The following is a 17,980-nucleotide window of genomic DNA, read 5'->3' as shown; positions in this document are numbered from 1 at the left end:
ATAAAACTCAAGGTTCACATGGTCTTGGAAGAAGAAACACAATCCCCTTGAAGCTTTGTAGAATGGAGACCTTTGAGCATACACAGCAAGGTACAAGAAAGAAAAATTAATCCTGTGAGCACCTTTTATTCCTGATGTGTCAGATATTAGGTTTCATTAGTGTGCTCATGGCATTGCTTTGTTTTTGTGAGGCACAAAACAATCATAAAGCTTCTTGTGTGGTTCCCTATAACCTCCATTTCCTGAACACTGTTCTCCTTGAGGTTTTAATCTTCTAAATCACATACTTTCTATGAGAGAACTTGTCAGAGATCTAAACTTGGTATGGGCCTCCTACAGTGGCTTAAATTTTTTAAGTTGGAAGAGGGTTTGTACCAACACAGTTAATTCACACGTCAGGCCTTCCCACAGCCTGGAGTCTGAGCTTCTATCCCAGGGAGTGGACACCCCCCAGCACACTTCCAAGTTGTCACTGACCCAAAACGCCTACTGATCTGTCTGGGCCTGTAAGTAATTTTCTTTTATCTTTAAAATTGTACCCTGGCACAGCTAATATAAAGGTGCAACATATTAAAAAAAAAAAGAAAGAAAAATTAAGAACACAAAGCAATTCCAGCGGAGAATATATAACACAAGGCAGGGTTTGAAAACTCGTTATGTTATCTTCTAAGTTCAACGGTAGTTCCCCAGGAAACACATACACTATTTAATCATCTTATCTTAATCTTTGTATTATACAACTTGTATAATAAGATATAACTTATCTTTGATTCTTCCACTTCCACCTTTCCAATGTGGGCAGCACTATAAAAACTGCACATGCTTTTTAATTGTCTTAGGGTGCCTGTTAACATTACATGCAGATTTATCTGCATTTATTTTCATTGTTTATGGTCCTTCCTAACTTCCTTTTACATTCATTTAATATTCCATTTCATCATTTCATAAAAGTGTTTTGCAATTCGAATCAGTTCTTTTAATTGATTGGTTTAGAAGAGGAACTTTTTTTAGTGTTCAGATTGTCCTTTGATTTTTCTGAATATATTCCCTCATCACATCATTCAAGTGTTTTGGAATTAACGATCAATTCAAAGAGATAAGGTCATACTAGCAATGTATCTTTCCCATTACAATTTTACATATTTAACTGACTTAACAATTTACTAGCTCAATTTTCTGATCAGCCTGGAAATCTTTGCTGATTAAATTGCTTATTTTCTGACTAAATTACACACAAGCGTCAGACTATCTGGCTGTTAACTGAAGGACTGAGGTGTGTTTACTCTGCCAATTCCCGAGATGTTGTAACAATCAGCATACCTATGCACCACTGTGTGTAGCTACAAAATTATTTCACAATAGAAATTAAAAAGATTTTTGTTGTTGAAATTTTTCTTTTTTCTTTATATATGTATATATATACATATATACATATTTTTTCTTTTAAGTTAATTTATTTATTTTGAGAGAGAGAGAGAGCAGGGGAGGGGCAGGGAGAGAGGGAGAGAGGGAGAATCCCAAGCAGGCTCCTCACTGACAGCGTGGAGCAGCCTGACACGGGGCTCAAATTAATGACCAGTGAGATCAAGACCTGAGCCCAAATCAAGAGTCAGATGCTTAGCCAACTGAGCCACCCAGGTGCCCCAGAAAGTTTCCTTTTTTCTAATTTGAAAACTTTATCAGGTGAAGGGATTAAGAACATGCCACCCCAGGGGCACCTGGGAGGCTCAGTTGATTAAGAGTCAGACTTCTGCTCGGCTTGGCTTATGATCTCAGGCCGTGATCTCAGGTTTGCGGGTTTGAGCCCTACATTGGGCTCTGCATTGACAGTGCAGAGCCTACCTGGGATCTCTCTCTCTACTGAAGGAACTTAAGAAACAGAAGATGAATGAAGGGCTATTGGGTCTCCCTCTTTCTACCTAAAAGCAGGTCATAAAATTTCCAAAGGGAAAAGCACCCTCCCTCAACCAGGAAGAGAACAGTCTTATCACCAGGGACTGGAAGTCCTTTCATACACGCATATTAAAATAACCCTTATCTTCCACTAGTTTCCCTATCGTATAATTCCTAATCACTGTCCCACAATTCACTGGGACACTCACAATTCACCCTAACCCATGCCCCTTTGTCTTATCAGATCCTCACAATTTATCATTCTTTGTGTAATAAGTTTTATGAGCTTTTGAGCCTGATGGCTTCTTCAGGTCTTCATTTTCTTTTTTGTTTTTTTAAATGTTTTATTTATTTTTGAGAGAAAGAGAAACACACAGAGTGAGCAGGAGTGAGAGAAAGGGAGAACCTGAAGCAGGCTCCAGGCTCTGAGCTATCGGCACAGAGCCCGACGCGGGGCTCGAACTAACAAACTGTGAGATCATGACTGAGCCGCCCAGGTGCCCCAGGTCTCCACTTTCTATCTGAAGACTTTCATGCATTTGTAAAAAAAATATTAAATAAATTTGCTTCTTCCACAGTTTTGCACAGAATTGAAAGAAATCTTGAGAAGATCAAACCTGTAACCTGTCTTATTGGTTCTTCACAATTATAATTCTGTGGACCACACTATTGACTCATAAGACCTTAAATGAACAGTTAACCTGGCTTAGAGATATGGCAAAGAGCCAGTCACCTGAGTTGTGTTTCTTCTTACAAAGACTTCCTTTGAAAAACACAGATGTAACAATTTAAATCTTCAAATGGATAATTGCCTATGTGTACAACTCACATCAATAATTTAACTTCCTTCATGCCAAACACTTACATTCTTCCCTATAATTAGTAATTCCTAGCTTGGTTACTCTGGTAATGATGAGAGATGGGGCTGGAAGAGGGAAGGGGATAAGGTATGTGAATCTCCAGATTAAAGGTGGCAAAATTTCTCCATGGAGGGTCAGTTTCTATGATGTAGAAATTCAAGTTTATGTCTTCAAGAAAATATTCCACTAATAGCCCAGAAGCACTCTGCCATTCTTGATTCTTGGTCCACTGCCATTCCCCATGACATCAGTTCAAATATTTATATAGTAAGGAAATACACACTACATTACTAAGTATCCTTTCCATGGCCTTGGTACTAATTTGTCTTAAGCATAGGGTGGGTTGAACATAAGAAGACTTACCCGGCAACAGCGTTCAAGGTGCTTTAGGTCCAAAGAAAAAGGATGCAGTTTTGCTCTCCCTTAAATAACTATTCTTCTATCTTGGTCAGTGGAAGACAGGGTGAGAGGTCAGAATGCTCTCAGCCAGGCTCAGAGTAAGTATTTCTGCCCTGGTCTTGGGAGGGGTTTGCAGTCCTAATTAGCATCAAAATGGCTCCCCATCTAACCCTAATCCACTGCATATTTCTAGCTTTTGTGATTTTTATAGCCTGTTAATTCCCTCTGTTTTCCTTGGTATATAGATGTTATGTTCCTGAACTTCCAAACTTGACTTTATAATTGTATTGAATCCTCTAGGGTTATAATTTCACATTTGAGATTTAAACTGACCTCAAGATTTACACCTTTGAGTTGATGAAATTCAGGGCTTTGAGCCCAATAGTTTTCACTGTAAAGAGAACAAATCTCAGAGAAAACAGTGCTGGCATTGTGGGTCCTGTCCCTTCAATTGTGGCTCCCACAAATTCAGGGTTGGCTTTTTCCTTCTCGGAGTCTACATACTTCTTTAGAACTACCGAGATGTGAAGGTGTCAGGAACGGGAGAGTGTAATTCTAACATTTTACTTCTCTGTAGATATTGCGGTCTCAAGGAGAGTATGAATGGTGGGGTGGGGGCGGGTGTGTGTGTGCTCACTTCTAGTCCCAGATAAAACTGAAACTCTCAGGTCAAGAGGAAATTTAAAACCCTAATAGGATAGGCATCATCATTCGCACCAACATCAACAACATTATTGCAACTGGTAATTTTATAGCATGTTTACTGTGTCTCAGACATCGCACTATGGAGGAATTATCTCATTTAAGGCTCTGAACAACCTCGTGAAGAAGGGGCTGTTACATTTCCATTTAAAAAGGAGAAAACAACAGTTTACTGGGGCAAATTGCGTAATTTACTAGAGATACTAATGAGTGGTACTACTACGCTATAATCTAAATACAGACCAGCTGATTCCATAGTTTCTGCTCTTTAGCACTCACCATCTAAAACTGGGCCTGCTGAGCAATTGCCTTTTAGAAATAAAAGTGATCGCAGATATTGAGTATCTCCTTGAACTTGATGGATTATCATGGCCACATTATATATTTTATTTATAAAGGTTTTTCAAAAGTTATTTATCTGTTATCTAGTCCTCTGACCTGACTGCTATTGATAATGAATCAAGACAACTCATCAACTCTTTACCTGTGGAAAATATATAAAAGCTTTATTTATATATTTTCCACAGGTGCTTTACCCTGTGGAAAATATATAAAAATTACACATAAATCAAGAATTAAGGAAAGTATGTACCAGTGATCATTTTTACAGCAAAATTATTTAACAAAGTGTTTGGGGGGGGGGTTGTTTTGTTTTTAATTTTTTTTTCACATTTATTTATTTTTGAGAGACAGAGCGTGAGCAGGGGAGGGGCAGGTAGGGGGCTGGGGGGTGGACACAGAATCTGAAGCAGGCTCCAAGCTCTGAGCTGTGGGACTTGAACTCATGGATCTTAAGATCATGACCTGAGCTGAATGCTTAACTGACTGAGCCACCCAGGTGCCCCCAAAGTGTTTGCTGTTTTATGGAAAAGGAGAAAACATTCCTTTTTGACAGTTACCTATTGTTATTTCAGTTTTATAAATTTATAAAAGTAAACCTAATCACTTTAGTTATTGTGCCAGAAAATCTTCTGCATTTAAAACTTATTTTTCCCTAGAATACATTCTAAAAATTGACATTTCTAGTTATCTTTGGTTTTCTCAGATATCCCCATTAATATCGTTCATGCATTTGCTCATCAAGTTGCACAGATTTCCAAATAGGATTAGCAGTCGACAATTTTGCTGTTAGCTACACCAAAAGCAACCTTGGAGGATGTTTTGCTTATTTTCTGCTTTAGAAAATGTTTTATTGTTTTAGTATCATTTGGTTTGAGTATCAATCTGGAATTGAAACATATACATTTCTTATTTTTTAAAAAGTGATACATAAACCATTAATGATAATAATAAATGCTTAAAGGAATTTGTTTTTACTGTATTTATCCCAGTTACTGAAATACTTTTATTTATTTATTTTTTTTTTAATTTTTTTTTCAACTTTTATTTATTTTTGGGACAGAGAGAGACAGAGCATGAACGGGGGAGGGGCAGAGAGAGAGGGAGACACAGAATTGGAAGCAGGCTCCAGGCTCTAAGCCATCAGCCCAGAGCCCGACGCGGTGCTCGAACTCACGGACCGCGAGATTGTGACCTGGCTGAAGTCGGACGCTCAACCGACTGCGCCACCCAGGCGCCCCTGAAATACTTTTAAAAAGCAGTCACTTAGTCTTCCTAAAACATTTATGTCTATACATATATAAATTGTATACATATATTACATAGTATATGCACTTATATGTCAGGAAGATTTTATAGAATCTAGGAAAGAAAGCCCACACATTGCTTTTTTATGAATATAGAAATATATAACTTCTTTCAAGAACTGAAGTACAAATTCCAGGGTAAGGTTTGTCGTTGTTGAGAAAATACATTTTCACTTCTAATAAACTGTTGCTCTCACAATAACAGAGAAAATAGAATTGTTCTGAAATTTTTTCTACTTTAAAGTGTCCTCTTTCAATATGTAGTAGTATTTTTTTTAACTTTGAGTACATTACCTTCTAAAATGCTTGTTATTTATTTTCAGCATTCCATCAATCTGCATTTCCTTTTTATCTTTTTAATTTTTTTTTAACATTTATTTATTTTTGAGAAAGAGACAGAGACAGAGTGTGAGCAGGGGAGGAGCAGAGAGATAGGGAGACAGAATCCTAAGCAAGCTCCAGGCTCTGAGCTGTCAGCACAGAGCCTGATGCGGGGCTCGAACTCACAAGCCATGAAATCATGACCTGAGCCAAAGTTGGACGCTTAACCAACTGAGCCACTTAGGCGCACCATAATCTGTATTTACTTTTTTTTAATTTAACGTTTATTTTTATTTTTGAGACAGAGAGAGACTGAGCATGAACGGGGGAGGGGCAGAGAGAGAGGGAGACACAGAATCGGAAGCAGACTCCAGGCTCCGAGCCATCAGCCCAGAGCCCGACACGGGGCTCGAACTCACGCACCGTGAGTGACCTGAGCTGAAGACCTGAGCCGAAGCTTAACCGACTGAGCCACCCAGGCGCCCCTGTATTTACTTTTTAAAAGATAACATGAATTGGTTTTTATACTAAGTGACACAGGATTTGCTTAAAAAAAATTTTTTTTTTCTCGTTTCGGGAAGCAACAGGTACTCAGATTATTGAATCTGTCAAGCAGTTTTTTTTTTTTTTTCTTACTTTTGAAGCAGGAGGGAAGGGAAGCTTAGGAGACAAATTAACCAAAGTAAAGCCATTTTGGCTTTAGGCTGACCCTTATTCTAACAGTCAGCAACTCATACAAAGAGTCACAAAATCTGACTCATGGAAGACCACAAGACCCCACTCCCTCCAGCAGTAGAAGTCATAAATGCTGGGTATTCTTAATATTTCTCCCTGTGGGTAATTCCACAACCCTAACACACCCTAACACAATGGAAAATCCAACCACCTAATGTAAATTTTAACCCAAAGTTAAAAAGTATGCCCCTCCCTATATGGTTAGCTACATTTTTTAAAAAAGATTTTATTTTTAAGTACTTTATATACTCAACATGGGATTTGAACCTACAATGCTAAGATCAAGAGTCAAATGCTCTACCAACTGCACCAGGCAGGCACCCCTGTGGTTTAGCTAATTAAAAAAAACCCCAACAAACAAACAAACAAACAAACAAACAAACTTCTAAAACCCTTTGTTAGAAGCAAAGGGAGACTCCTCTTCCTTACCTGGGAGGAAAGACTGCTACTTTGTCTATAAAGTAGCTCCTTTCTTACTTTTATATTTAATAAATCTTTGTCCCTTTCTCTAAATGGCTTGCTCTTGAATCCTTTCTTGCCCAAAGACAAATATTCTCTTGGGGAGAGACCTGAGGCCCTCCCTCTCAGAGCCTCTGCCAATCTGGCATCACTTTGAAGTGATGGCCTTCTCACTCTACTCTAATTTTTCTTTCTTTCCTTCCTTCCTCCCTCCTTTCCTCCCACCTTTTCTATTTCCTTCCTTCCTTCCTTCTCTGTCTCCTTACTTTCTTCCTTTTTCTCTTTTTTGAAAGAGTCTTTTCTAATTTTTTTTTTTTTTTTTTAAGTAGGCTTCATGCCCAGTGTGGAGCTCAACATAGGACTTGAACTCAACTCATGACCCTGAGATCGAGACCTAAGCTGAGGTCAAGAGCTGGATGCTCAACTGACTGAGCCACCAGGCACCCAAGAAGATGGTATATTAAAAGGAGGCAGTCACAGAGTCCTGACTCACTTAAGGGCTGTTAATAAATTTTAGTAAAACACTGGGGCCATTTAGAAGCAACATGTAGCTGTATTTGTATTTGAGACAAAGAACAGTGCATATTCTTTTGACTTCAATACCAAGCTAACGGCTAGATAACCGAAATTTTTGAAAATCCCAGCCTTTGTTGGGAGACCACAGATCAATGTGTAGGATCTCAGGAAAACTGAGCTTCAATAATCTTCACTCTAAACACACATGGCGACAGGGAGTAAGAATGCTCTTTATTGTGCAAAAAGCAGAAGTCTATCATTTTGCTTTCTTGATAGCCTAGCATAGTTAGAGGTCAAAACAGGAAGTGCCATTGTTAACAGGCAGAAACATGAAAGTTCTGTTCTTAAAAACACCTTCCACCTTCTTCCCCATGAGGACATTTTGAATGCAGGAACTCTGGGTGGGACCATATGGCTTCCTGTATTCTCTTTAATCAAAGTGGTAAAGTTTGTTTTTGTTTTAAAATGCAGTTAAAGGAAAGACATTTGTCGTGTCAGAAGAGAACAACGTTCAGTTCCTTTTAGATTTTTATGAGCATCTGTGATCATTTGTCATATGTGGCTAAAAAATGACCAGTACTGATGAAATGCCGTTTTATTTTTAGGGAAAACCCTCAGCACACTTTCCCAATATAAGTTTTAAAAAAAATCTCTGCTTCTTTCCAGGGACGTTTTGTTCATGGCTAAATGTGGGTACATACACTTTTATGATAAAGACCATCTTTTTGCCAAAATATACTGAGGTAAAAGGCTTAAATGCTATGGTCTGTGGAACTGATGATGTAGAACTCCATTTTCTAGGTTTCTTGTGCACAAATACTAATAATTCATTCTTGAGACATTTGGTTGGCTTGAAATAATATTTTAAACAAAGAGAAAAATGTCATGAACCTGAAAAATGAAGGGAAGGCCAGGAAACAAATAATACGGTAGATAGATATCTCGATCTCTGAACTTTCATTTCCAACCCTTCAAGTTTTCTCCCAGCCTATGTGTGATGGCAAATAAATATTCTAGAACAAAACTAATCATTCAAAATAAGGATAGGCATAATTTACTTTAGGTAGAATGAATCCAAGCAACTTTTTCTCTTTTCCTAGTGAAATAAGACTATTTCAAACAAGGATATACTGATATTGGAGGGAACATTTTCAGCCCAAATGCTTAATTAGAAGTTTGCCTTTATTAATAACCTGTCATCATACTAAAAATGCAACTTAATACAGTAACAAAATAACAGACAAAATCCTCAGGGGTGCCTGGGTGGCTCAGTTGGTTGAAAGTCTGACTTCGGCTCAGGTCATGATCTTGTCGTTTGTGGGTTCAAGCCCCATGTTGGGCTTTGTGCTGACAGCTCAGAGCCTGGATCCTGCTTGGGATTCTGTATCTCCCTCTCTCTCTCTCTGCCCCTTCTCCCACTCATGCTCTGTCTCTCTCTCAAAAATAAAATAAACATAAAAAAATTTTTTTAAAAACCACAAAATCCTCAGATAATAGACTAGGAAATTAAGATAAAAAACCCTTTTACATATCCAGATCCAGTCAAGGATTTGACAAAGGACCCCATTTTATGTATTTTTCATATATTTTACATATATTTGAGTTTAGAGTTCCTTACATGTTGATTTCTGCATGCAATCTGTGGAAAAATAAGTTTTCTTTTTTTAAGTAGGCTCCACCTCAACGTGGGGCTGGAACTCATGACCTTGAGATCAAGAGTTGCATACTCTACTGACTGAGCCAGTTAGGTGCCCCTGGAAAATAGGTTTTCTGATTTTCCTTTTGGAGAATATGAAATGACTGGCCATAAAGGAAAATAAGAAATATTTTGCATAATTATCGAACTAGTCTCAGAATAGATGCTATTGTACCGAATCTCTTAATGCAGTCATCAACTGGATCTTTTTTTTCTACCACCAAAGTGTAAACCAGGTAGTTATAGGACCAAAATGAAACTTTCAAGAGGTCCCTTTATCACACATGTGTTATTGTAACTAAATGTGCTTGAAATTCTATTTCTCATGTGCAAAAACCAAGGGAAGCAGCAAGAATTAGCAGAGTAGAGAATGGGAAAGTGATCATCCCAGAGTCTCAATGTTTCAGAGTCTGATGTGATCACAGGGCCATTTAGTTTAGCTTTCTACCTTTTTACTCTCCAAGATCCTGGTGTTTCTGTTTTGTTTCACAAGGGGAATTGTAAACTTAATAGGGTTTATTTATGCAGTTGGAATTTTGAAATAGAGGGTAAATTAAGAGGAAGGAAGATTTGATTGCTGGATCAAAGTTCTATTAGAAAACCGCGGGGTTCTTATAGAAAGAAATTAAAAAGCTTTAAAAAGTTGTACATTTAAAAAGTATTTTACAGGGGCGCCTGGGTGGCTCAGTCGGTTGGGCGTCCGACTTCAGCTCAAGTCGTGATCTCTCAGTCCGTGAGTTTGAGCCCCGCATCGGGCTCTGTGCTGACAGCTCAGAGCCTAGAGCTTGTTTCAGATTCTGTGTGTATCTCTCTCTCTGACCCTCCCCCGTTCATGCTCTGCCTCTCTCTGTCTCAAAAATAAATAAAAACGTAAAAAAAAATTAAAAAAAAGTATTTTACAATTTACAAACACTTTAGTCTTTTAAAAAAATTTTAAAAATTTATTTGAGAGAGAGCGAGAGAAAGAGAGACAGAGAGAGAGAGAGAGACAGAGAGAGAGAGAGAGAGAGAGAGAGAGAGAATCTCAAGCAGGCTTCACACTCAGTGCAGAGCCCGACTGGGGGCTCCATTCCACGACCCTGGGATCATGATCTGTGCCAAAATTAAGGCGTTAGACTCAACCGACTGAGTCACCCACGCACCCCTACAAAACACTTTATTATAAAATTATTTCATTTACATATACAGTGAGGGAGCTCCAGGGTCTATTAGCAGAGCTTTGACCATAACCATGCATCCTGTTGCCTGGTCTAAGACTCTTTGCAGTTTTTCTTTTTGTTTCTCTCTCCCAGTATCCCTCTCTCCTCCTCCCCCTAACCCCAGTGATTGATTCCGAAACTTACTTTATGGATTCTTAACAATGTAGAGGACTAAACATTTTTTGAGGGCAAATTTAGTGTCCTACTTACTTTTGCATCTCTAGCATCTAAGCCAACATAGTGTGTTTAGCTAATATTTGTTGAATGAATGGAATAAAACACAAAGACAAATAAAAACAGAACTGTCTTTTCAGATAGTAAATAAATGAAAATAGAAAATTAATATTATAGATTTTAGACAGCTATTCAGAATATCAAGTAATGTTATAGATGCTATGTATCATCTGATCTCTCTGTCATCTATCTTGTTAGCCTCATTCCAAATAGTACATTTTATCATTTGTTATTGTTTAGAAGTTTTCAGGTCATTAAGTCATAATTAAAAGTTAGAAAGATTTGTCTTGTTTTATTGACCGCATAGAAGTTAGAATCTATTCTTCAGTAACATAAGGTCTATTGGCATACAACAAATAAAAATGGTCATTGTCAATTATTTCTCAATAAGATGGGAAAAATGGTCATAATTACCTGTCACATCCAGGAAAGTATAAGACTGTGACCATTAACTTTTATTCTATTTACGTTAGTTTTCCTTATTTATTGCTGTTCTATTTCCTTTATGAATTTCACAGGTTTCTGAAAGCATCGACTGATCATTTTTATATTATTCCATCTGCCTGGCTTATCCATAAGTAGATTGCAACTGGCAACTGGCCATGCTTAGAGAAAACAAGTTTTCATACATGTATTTTGTTCTGCCTGCATGTCTAGGTAAAGATCCTGGATGTGTTGACTTTTATTTTATTTCTGCAAAGTCTCTATCAGTAAATATTTGGGTGTGTGACTTGGAGGAAAATTCAGAAAGGAAGAACTAATTTATTATTTATTTCAGACTTAAGAATCATTGAGGTCAGTCCCAGCAAGACACACGGAGAGAAAGGATCTCAAAGAACACCCAAATTTTACAAAACTAAATCCATACGACAAATAAAGAAGAAATATCCAGTATCCAATTTAGATTCTCCAGATCCACACCAAGGAAGAAAATACAGAAACGAATGGGCAAAGCTTAATTTTGCCAGTTTAGGTACTGCTGTTAGGAAACACTACACGATGCCATCTAGTGACAGGTGACCAACGTCTGATCAATCACATAGAAATGATGGGGTGAGGAGGTGAAACGCCCAGGATGTTGTCTGTAAGGAGAAAAATCCTTCTGAGAGAATCACATTCAAGAGATTAGTGTTATTCTCCGGGTCCACAGAGTGTATGAAAATTTATCAGAAAGCGGCAGCGCGGGGATTTTTATTTTGAAATCCTGTATTGCCACCTACCTCCAAATCTGAACCTCCTCCTCCTCCTGCCGCTGTCTTTCACCATCCAGTCCGCAGCTGAGCTCAGAACCGAGGAGTGTCCTCAAGTCATAGCCCCCCGTAGAGTGACAGGTGGTGGAGGTGGAGCACCTTAGAAACCAGTCTCAAAAAAAAAAAAAAAAAAAAAAAAACAACTTCAGAAAAGGGAACCAAGATGATTCCTAAAACAATCTGTACCCAATTAAAAATAACAACAATCATAAATAAACTGCTGGAAAGTTCAAAGAGTAAAACTAAAATAAGGACCAGAGGAAGTCATCTTTGTTTTTCTCGGTCAACGACAGTGCAGACCTGATGCTGTCTTGTTCCTGGTACCAAAGCCTCACTGAAAATGCCAGAGACCTCTCTCTAAATGGCTGTAGCATTGTGCCCTAAGGGAAATAATTTTCTCCAACATTTCTCATCTTTTGTAAACAGATGGCATAGGGATTTTTTTTTTTTTTTTTTTAAGAGAAAGACCAACAATCTGTCAACTCTGGAATTCTCATAGTCCAATAGTTTCTTTTTGGTTAATTTTTCACAACTAGATGAACCAGTGCTGCGGCCATAGATACATTTAAGAAAACGAGACACTTCCCTGTATTCACATATATCCGATTAAAGCTCAGTAGGACTATCTCAGTCGCCTCAGAAAAACATCAAGTTGAAAACCCTTGTGAAATGAAAAGAAAAGCTTATCAAAATCTCCAGCTTCGAGTGCATCTAGTTGTTTTCTTTTTATTGTTGCCTACATGCTGTGATTGGAGCACAATGTGTGGAAATTGCATAACCATTATTTCCACAAATCAAAGCTATTGAGAAATGGAAAGGCCGTGCAGGAGCTGCTGCATGAAATGTTGACTTAAAAAATTCTGCCTTTATGTCTAAAGTCTTCCCTTCTCTTTTTTAAGTACTGTTTAGTTTTAACCATCAGTGGGTTTTGTTTTGTTTTTTAACTAAAATCGGAATTAGCCACAGGCCAAATAACATTTTTTTGAAAAGTGTTGTCTGTTTCTTATATTTTTCTTTCCTTCAACTTTATTTTATTATGTTTTGAAATCTGGGCTAGTCTAGGCAAATCATTCTTAATTCAAGTATTGGAACCATCAAGATAACCTCTGTGCAATTTTCATGCCTCAGGGGGAAGTTTTGGGTGCCCTCAACCCAATCCACTCCCCGTTAGGGGTGGTGGGGAGGTGTTGAAAGAATCCTCTTTTTACTTCTTTTATTTTTTAAATATTTATCAGTCAGATGTTCATCTGGGTCAAAGAGGGTTAGGCTGGGGATGGCATGGGAATCTCTTAACACCTTCTTGGAAATCCCAAGGTGCAAATGGGTAAGTTACTTAAGAGTGAAATGCACCTTTGTTGGGAGAATTTTTACTAGGGTATTCTGTTAGCCTTTTCAATGTTTAAAGTCATTTTGAGGAAGTAACAGTCTGCAAAAAAAGGCATAAAATTTAGATGTGTTGCACTTTCCAACACCTGGGAGATAATGAGGGTAAATATCTTTTTAGGTTCAAGATTATGATCAAAGATTGTTTTCTTCTGTAATATTTCTCCTTGAGGTAGTATTTTGATGTTTTTAAAAGTAAATTGCAGAGATTATAAGGTTAAAATACTGAATAAAGCAAACATCTATGATCAGTCACACAGCCTAATTTTGAACCAAGCCTTCCTTTTATCTTTAAATTTGGTGTCATTTTCTCCCTATCCTTTTCACCTCTGGGATTTTTCTGGTTAGAGATGTATATAATTGCCTTTCTGCCCACATCCCCTTCCAAAAGAATCTGTTCCCACCCACAAACCCTGCTGAACAGATGGGTCTAGTTATTCATGATTATATCAGATGACCCTATTCCTCCTGCTATAGGAGGCAAGGACCAGTGTGTAGAGAGCTGCTAGGCGAGTCAACCACAGGATAGGCCAAGCCAATTATATTTGAGAATTTTGAACTAAAGCACAAAAATCATAGGTGAATGACAGGATTGGATTTGCAGGGTCACAGGCATTTGTTTTGAGAGTCGTTACATGGCAGGGGGCCTGGATGGCTCTGTCGGTTGAGCGCCCGATTCTTGATTTCAGCTCAGGTCATGATCCCAGGTTTCTGGGATCAAGCCTTGGGTTGGGCTCTGTGCTGAGCATAGATCCTGCTTAAGATTCTCTCCCTCTCTGGCCTCTTCCTCTCTCTCTATATATATCTAAAAAAAAAAAAAAGTAAAGAGAGTTGTCCATCTGGCAAGCCTCAGCCACGTGTAAATCAAATTTATGAAGGAACCCAAAGTGAAAACCTTGTTTATGGAGTCAACGCAAGAAAGCAACATAGAATAGACATGCAGTAAAAAGAAGTAACAAGAGCTCTAGATGACATTTGTGAGATCCCTCCTCACCATCCTGGCCTCTTTCTACTTTCTAAGTAAACATGTTTCCCAGCATGGTTTGGTTTCTATCACCCAGCTCCAGGATTAATTGCTGACTGTCTTAAGCCAACCAGCAATATCACATCCTTTTGTTCACGTGATTGGTTCAGAGTGGGCATGTGAACCAATTAGAGACAATGAGATTGAGAAGACAGTGGAAGGAGGTTGGGGACAAGAAAATTTCTCTCTAACCCATGGGAGTTACCACTAAAGTACTCTCTGCTTTTGTTCATATGAACTAGGAAGCATGAAACTTTGGTTGTATCCGACTACCTCCTTGAGACCATCAGAAGAGACAAGGCTAAGTTGAAAGCAACATCATGGAAGACAGAGTACAGCAATGGAAAAATAAGTAGGGCTTTGTTGATATTATAGAGCCATTAGTTGAAGCCTGCCCAATTTTTTGATTTGTCAGTCATATGGACAATAAATACCTTTAAATTCTTTAAATTGTTTGGTTGGCTTCTTTTCCTTGTTTTCTTTTGATTTTTAATGTTTATTTATTTATTTTGAGAGAGAGAGAGAGGAAGAGAGCAAACAGGGGAGGGGCAGAGAGAGAATCTCAAGCAGGCTCTGTGTTATCAGTGTAGAGCCTGATGTTGGCTTGATCCCATAAGCCATGAGATCATAACCTGAGCTGAAATCAAGAGTCAGACACTTAACTGACTGAACCACCCAGGCACCCTTGGATTTTTTCCCCACTGATTACTGAAATTTTCAATTGGAGCGACACTAGTGATTTTGTAGCTCTCAGACCAAGCAGTCCCTCGAATTCCAACAGTTCCTAAGTAGAGCCGTCCTTAGCACTATTTTCTCCGTTTTGTTTTTCCTGGTTCTGTGTCACTTAGCAAAACGCTTGGTACATACCAGTCACATCATCAGTACTTATTAAATGATAAATCCCCACCTCTCTTACACTTTCAGTAATTTTTTCTGCATATAATCTTTGAAAGTAGTGCATTTCGAGGAGGCATCTGATGTTCAGGTTGTGTAAAGTGGTCTTGGAGAAGATTAAAGATACCCACTAATGCAATGAGGAAGGAAGAGGCCAGTCAACTTCATCACAACTGGGAAAGTAAGCGTTAGAGTTGTGAAAACAGACATCATGACACATACTTTCTTACCATATAGAGTCTATAGATACCTTCATTCCTACCTTGGTAAGACTTTGTCTTCTGCATTTGAAATGAAAACAGGAAAAAAAAGATTGTATTTTTCCCACGGTCAGAATCAAGGGGTTTGCCTGAAACTTTGGTACATTACCTCAATCCTGACAATCTTGCCTGCTGGGGATCATTAGTGCTACCACATGAATGGGGAAAACGAGGAAGAAAGATTCATTAACTTGTCCAAGATAGTAAGAGTCTGAGCCGAGCCAATAGATAATGGAATTAGAAGATCCACTACTACTTTATGATAATTATCAAATTGTGATTCATTCATGACCTCTCTGGCCCTGTTAGGTCTGGAGCTCTTGCTGAAAGGATGTCATAGCACACATAAAATATCTCTGGAAAAGTGCTTCTCTCCAGGAATGCTAACTGGGTAACTGGGAAATACTTATTTTCCACTGCTCAAGTTTCATGCTTTTTGACATTTGAACCATATGCTTACCTTATTTTATCCAAAAAAAGTGATATATTTTGAAAAAATATCATACCATGAAAATTTTCTACCTGATAAAATGACAGGTTTGTATTAGATGAGGTGGGAGACCCCTTCTAGCTCTAAAATTTTGTGTAGCTCCATGAGAGGCCTTCCAGTTTAAGAGAATACAAAGATTACTGCACCAAATATTCTCTCAAACCACTGAAACTGCCTAAAAAGATCATAAAAAGGTTACCTATATTTTTGGCAGTATCAGCGACTTAAAAAAAAAATCAGATAAATTGAATTACATTTTGGAAGTTAACCTTCAGATTCAGATTAGGCCAAGAATCTCTAGGGCCCAATAAAACCTGAAGGGACCTGCCAGCATTTTCACTTGAAAGAATAACTTTGTTGTGATTAACACCAAACTACCTAAGGAGTGGAGAGAATAGCAGTTAGGAGTCTAGCAATTAATCACTGCAGGTATCTCCCACGGGTGAGGACGAGCTGAAGGCAAGCATGCTTAGCACATTTTATTTTCTCAGGAACACAGCGGGCATCTTGTAAAATCGCTAGGATAGGCCCCACAACCAAAACAAAAGAGGACAAAGAAAATTCATGTACACAGGCACTGGCAATTTGCCTTCATTCTCTAATGGTAAACCCTACTGGAGACAGGAACCCTTTGGAGCTGACCTTGTCTCTTCTTACCAAAGACAGCTTGGTATGTGATTGTGTGTTTGTTTAAACCAAAAGCTTCACATTTATGAAATCTTTCAAGTGTCAGATCCCGAATGAATGTTATCATAAGAAGCTTTTTGGCCACATATGGCACAATTTTTCAGGACACCTACTTAAAGTGTTTGTGTTTTTCAGTGGTCTGAAACAACAAAAACAATGAAAAAACTTTTAATGCACCAAAATTAACATAAATATGAGCCATACAGCTAAGCTCTGCTGTTCTTAGCATTGAAGTTAGTCACATCTAGTTTTGTTACTATAGAAAGCAAATCAGTTCTGCTAACTACAGCCCACAGTATTTTGCACATTATTTTTCTGGATTCCTTCTATCTATTTTAGTATTTGAAATGCTAAAAAATCCTGCCCCAGCACTTTTTCTGGGAAAGTCTTCATACTGTCTTTTGATCTATGCTACTGGTTCACAAGTCATTCTTGGAGGAGGTTATAAGGCAGGAGAGGGGATTTTATTTATGGAATTTTGTATTGTTTTTTCTGTTCACCGTACTGCATTTTTCTGCCGAAAAATTCTGCTGTAAATTGCAACAGGAAGAGATAAGGACAGCCTTTGTTAAGACCTCAGAACTGTGGGAAGAGGGTCCCTGAGTGAGATCCCAGCTTGAAAGTTATTTCTGCCTTCTTGGGTAAGACATTATCCCCAGAATCTTAACTTTTCTGAGAGAAGAATAGAAATGCACCAATAGAAAAATCCATTGTGTACTTGCTAACAATCCAACGAGCTTGAAGGACATGCCGGAGTCATGCCTCTGTTTCTACTTGCCCACAGGGAGCTTCTGTAGATAACCTTCTCACATCAGACCAAGAATTCTGTGCAACTCGCACTAGATTTCACACTATGGTGGACAGAAGGCTGAATGGAAGGCACTGAACGAACCCCTTGGTATTGTCAGACATTGATCTGCCAAGGTTGATATTGGGTCTTGCCTGGCAATGTCAACTGGCCAATCTAAATGATTTCCCCCCAAACTCTTGTTCTTGTCTATCAAATCAAGCATAACTTTTAGTTCATCTCCCTCCATTCCAATGCTATTGTAGCTTGAGAGTGTTTCAGAAAGCTTTGTAGATTCAGCTGTCTCATTTTGATTACCACCATGAGAACTCCCTGGTATCCTGTTGTAAACTTTAATCTACAATATAGTTTCTTCCCTACCTGTGCCCTGGCTTCTATTCTTTTTGCAGTTGTTTAATAGAAGAAGGCAAAATCTTTTGATAAAAGTAGTTCACAACCTTCTCTGTCTTATCTGGAGACCTCTGTTCCATTTTCTGGTTATACTTTTATCAAAGTATTGAGACTTTCTGTAGTGAAGAGGACTC

At 38.3% G+C, this 17,980-nt stretch overlaps 1 protein-coding gene across 1 annotated transcript in view; it reads right to left on the bottom strand.

The window, feature by feature from the left end:
* SLC39A10 (solute carrier family 39 member 10) overlaps window positions 1-12,004 on the bottom strand; it is a 145,122-nt gene extending 133,118 nt beyond the window's left edge. Inside the window, exon 1 of the mRNA XM_011285442.3 lies at window positions 11,881-12,004. The gene's annotated coding sequence lies outside the window, so the exon portion shown is untranslated. The remainder of the gene's footprint in view (window positions 1-11,880) is intronic.
* Window positions 12,005-17,980: the final 5,976 nt, after the last annotated feature.

Source organism: Felis catus, chromosome C1 (genome assembly GCF_018350175.1).
Source record: "Felis catus isolate Fca126 chromosome C1, F.catus_Fca126_mat1.0, whole genome shotgun sequence".
NCBI lineage: Eukaryota > Metazoa > Chordata > Mammalia > Carnivora > Felidae > Felis > Felis catus.
Note: the sequence above shows the minus strand (reverse complement) of the source record. Positions and strands in the feature narration are given on the sequence as shown.